Below are 4255 nucleotides of genomic sequence, written 5' to 3'. Positions count from 1 at the left end.
TGGCTGAAATTGAGGGACTTGAGCAAAAAATCAGATTCAGAGGTTGAAGAAGGACTGCTGATGCTGTTGGATTCTGACCTCCCTGCACTCAAAATGGATTTTATGGCGCTACAGAACTCAAAATGGCGCACTTCCAATTGCGTTGGAAAGTAGACATTCAGGGCTTTCTAGAAATATATAATAGTCCATACTTTGGCCGAGTTTATAGGATGCAAAAGGGCGTTGAACGCCAGTTCTACGCTGCTGTCTGGAGTTAAACGCCAGAAACACGTCACAAACCAGAGTTGAACGCCAGAAACACGTTACAACCTGGCGTTCAACTCTAGAAAGAACCTCTGCACGTGTAACATTCAAGCTTAGCCCAAGCACACACCAAGTGGGCCCCGGAAGTGGATTTATGCATCAGTTACTTACTTTTGTAAACCCTAGTAGCTAGTTTATTATAAATAGAACTTTTTACTATTGTATTAGACATCTTGGGATAGATCATAGGGGCTGGCCATTCGGCCATGCCTGGACCTTTCACTTATGTATTTTCAACGGTAGAGTTTCTACACTCCATAGATTAAGGTGTGGAGCTCTGCTGTTCCTCATTCCTCATGATTTAATGCAAAGTACTACTGTTTTTCTATTCAACTCAACTTATTCCGCTTCTAAGATATTCATTCGCACTTCAACATGAATGTGATGAAAGTGACAATCATCATCATTCCCCCACAAACGCGTGCCTGACAACCACTTCCGTTCTACCTTCGATTGAATGATTATCTCTTGGATCTCTTAATCAGAATCTTCGTGGTATAAGCTAGATTGATGGCGGCATTCATGAGAATCCGGAAAGTCTAAACCTTGTCTGTGGTATTCCGAGTAGGATTCTGGGATTGAATGACTGTGACGAACTTCAAACTCATGAGTGCTGGGCGTTGTGACAAACGCAAAAGGAGGGTGAACCCTATTCCAGTATGATCGAGAACCTCAGATGATTAGCCGTGCTGTGACAAAGCATTTGGACTATTTTCACAAGAGGATAGGATGCAGCCATTGACCACGGTGATGCCTCCAGACGATTAGCCATGCAGTGACAGCGCATCGGACCATTTTCTAGAGAGGATCAAAAGTAGCCATTGCCAATGGTGATGTCTTTACATAAAGCCAGCCATAGAAAGGAGTAAGACTGATTGGATGAAGACAGCAGGAAAGCAGAGGTTTAGAGGAACGAAAGCATCTCTATACGTTTATCTGAAATTCTCACCAGTGATATACATAAGTATTTCTATCCCTATTTTATTATGTATTTTCGAAAACTCCATAACTATTTTATGTCCGCCTGACTGAGATTTACAAGGTGACCATAGCTTGCTTCAAGCCGACAATCTCCGTGGGATCGACCCTTACTCACGTAAGGATTATTACTTGGACGACCCAGTGCACTTGCTGGTTAGTTGTATCGAAGTTGTGAATGAAAAACAATTTATTAAGACGTGCGTACAGAGTTTTTGGCGCCGTTGCCTGAGATCACAATTTCGTGCACCAAGTTTTTGGCGCCGTTGCTGGGGATTGTTCGAGTTTGGACAACTGACGGTTCATCTTGTTGCTCAGATTAGGTAATTTTCATTTTGTTTTATTTTTTAAAAATTTTTCAAAAATCTTTCAAAAATTTCTCATCTGTTTTCAAAAATATATTTTTCTTCAGAATTTTTAAGAATGAATTCTAGTGTTTCATAATGTTTTGTTGAATTCTGGCTGGGTGTAAGTCATGTCTAATCTTTTGGACTGGGGTTTCAACTTATCATCACAAGAGCTTGTTGATTCTCACACACTTAGTTGCTCTATACATGGAAAGTATAAATCTCTTCTAAAGCTTGACTGGCTATTAAGCCATGTCTAACCCTCAGATTGGAGCTTTAGACTAAGAGTACAAAGATTCCTGGAATTCATATTAAAAATTTTGGAATCCTTATTTTTCTTTTTCATATATAATTTTCGAAAAAATCCAAAAAAATTTTAGAAAATCATAAAAAAAATCAAAAATATTTTGTGTTTCTTATTTGAGTCTTGAGTCAGATTTTAAGTTTGGTGTCAATTGCATGTTCATCTTGCATTTTTCGAAAAAAATCATGCATTCATGGTGTTCTTCATGATCTTCAAGTTGTTCTTGGTAAGTCTTCTTGTTTGATCTTGATGTTTTCTTGTTTTGTGTCTTTTCTTGTTTTTCATGTGCATTTTTGCATCCATAGAGTCTAAGCATCAAACATTTCTAAGTTTGGTGTCTTGCATGTTTTCTTTGCATAAAAATTTTTTTCAAAAATATGTTCTTGATGTTCATCATGATCTTCAAAGTGTTCTTGGTGTTCATCTTGACATTCATAGCATTCTTGCATGCATTCATTGTTTTGATCTAAAAATTTTCATGCATTGCATCATTTTCATGTTTTTCTCTCTCATCATAAAAAAATTCAAAAAAAAAAATCTTTCCCTTTTTCCTCTCATAAAATTCGAAAATTTGAGTTGACTTTTTCAAAAAATTTTAAAATCTAGTTGTTTCTAATGAGTCAAATCAAATTTTCAATTTAAAAATCTTATCTTTTTCAAAATCTTTTTCAAAAATCAAATCTTTTTTATTTTTCTTAGTTATTTTCGAAAATTTTAAAAATATTTTTCAAAAATCTTTTTCTTATCTTTATCACATGAATTTTGAAAATAACATCATCAATTAATGTTTTGATTCAAAAATTTCAAGTTTGTTACTTGCTTGTTAAGAAAGATTCAAACTTTAAGTTCTAGAATCATATTTTGTGATTTCTCGTGAATCAAGTCATTAATTGTGATTTTAAAAATCAAATCTTTTTCAAAACTAATTTCAATCATATCTTTTCAAAAATATCTTCTTATCATATCTTCTTCAAAAATTTGATTTCAAAATATCTTTTCTAACTTCTTATCTTCTTATCTTTTCAAAATTGATTTTCAAATTTGTTTCAACTAACTAACTAACTCTTTGTTTGTTTCTTATCTTTTTCAAAACTACCTAACTAACTCTCTCTCTCTAATTTTCGAAAATATCTCCCTCTTTTTCAAAATTTCTTTTTAATTAACTAATTATTTTAATTTTTTATTTTATTTTTCGAAAATTACTACCCTTTTTCAAAAACTATTTTCGAAAATCACTAACTCTTTTTCAAAAATAATTTTCGAAAATTCCCTTTCTCTCTCATCTCCTTCTATTTATTTATTCATCTACTAACACTTCTCTTCATCTCACATCTCTGCTCTCCTCACCCTTGTGTTTCTTTCTTTACATTACATTCTTTTCTTCTTTTCTTCTACTCACACAGGGACCTCTATACTGTGGTAAAAAGGATCCCTATTATTATTATTTTTCTGTTCCCTCCTTTTTCATATGAGCAGGAGCAAGGACAAGAACATTCTTGTTGAAGCAGATCCAGAACCTGAAAGGACTCTGAAGAGGAAACTAAAAGAAGCTAAATTACAACAATCCAGCAAGCACCTTTCAGAAATTTTTGAACAAGAAGAGGAGATGGCAGCCGAAAATAATAATAATACAAGGAGGATGCTTGGTGACTTTACTGCACCTAATTCCAATTTACATGGAAGAAGCATCTCTATCCCTACCATTGGAGCAAACAATTTTGAGCTGAAACCTCAATTAGTTTCTCTGATGCAGCAGAACTGCAAGTTTCATGGACTTCCATCTGAAGATCCTTTTCAGTTCTTAACTGCATTTTTGCAGATCTGTGATACTGTTAAGACTAATGGAGTAGATCCTGAAGTCTACAGGCTCATGCTTTTTCCTTTTGCTGTAAGAGACAGAGCTAGAGTGTGGTTGGACTCTCAACCCAAAGATAGCCTGAACTCTTGGGATAAGCTGGTCACGACTTTCTTAGCCAAGTTCTTTCCTCCTCAAAAGCTGAGCAAGCTTAGAGTGGATGTTCAAACCTTCAGACAGAAAGAAGGTGAATCCCTCTATGAAGCTTGGGAGAGATACAAGCAACTGACCAAAAAGTGTCCTTCTGACATGCTTTCAGAATGGACCATCCTGGATATATTCTATGATGGTCTGTCTGAATTAGCTAAAATGTCATTGGATACTTCTGCAGGTGGATCCATTCACCTAAAGAAAACGCCTACAGAAGCTCAAGAACTCATTGACATGGTTGCTAATAACCAGTTCATGTACACTTCTGAGAGGAATCCTGTAAGCAATGGGACGCCTCAGAAGAAGGGAATTCTTGAA

The 4255-nt window shown here is 35.4% G+C and overlaps 1 non-coding gene across 1 annotated transcript; it reads right to left on the bottom strand.

Moving 5' to 3' along the window:
* Positions 1-3934: 3934 nt before the first annotated feature.
* Positions 3935-4042, bottom strand: LOC112724497 (small nucleolar RNA R71). Its single transcript, XR_003163657.1, has one exon. It is a non-coding gene; the product is annotated as a small nucleolar RNA R71 (small nucleolar RNA).
* Between the last annotated feature and the right edge of the window lie 213 nt (positions 4043-4255).

The sequence above is a fragment of the Arachis hypogaea genome, chromosome 11 (assembly GCF_003086295.3).
Source record: "Arachis hypogaea cultivar Tifrunner chromosome 11, arahy.Tifrunner.gnm2.J5K5, whole genome shotgun sequence".
NCBI lineage: Eukaryota > Viridiplantae > Streptophyta > Magnoliopsida > Fabales > Fabaceae > Arachis > Arachis hypogaea.
This window is presented reverse-complemented; position numbering and strand designations above follow the sequence as displayed.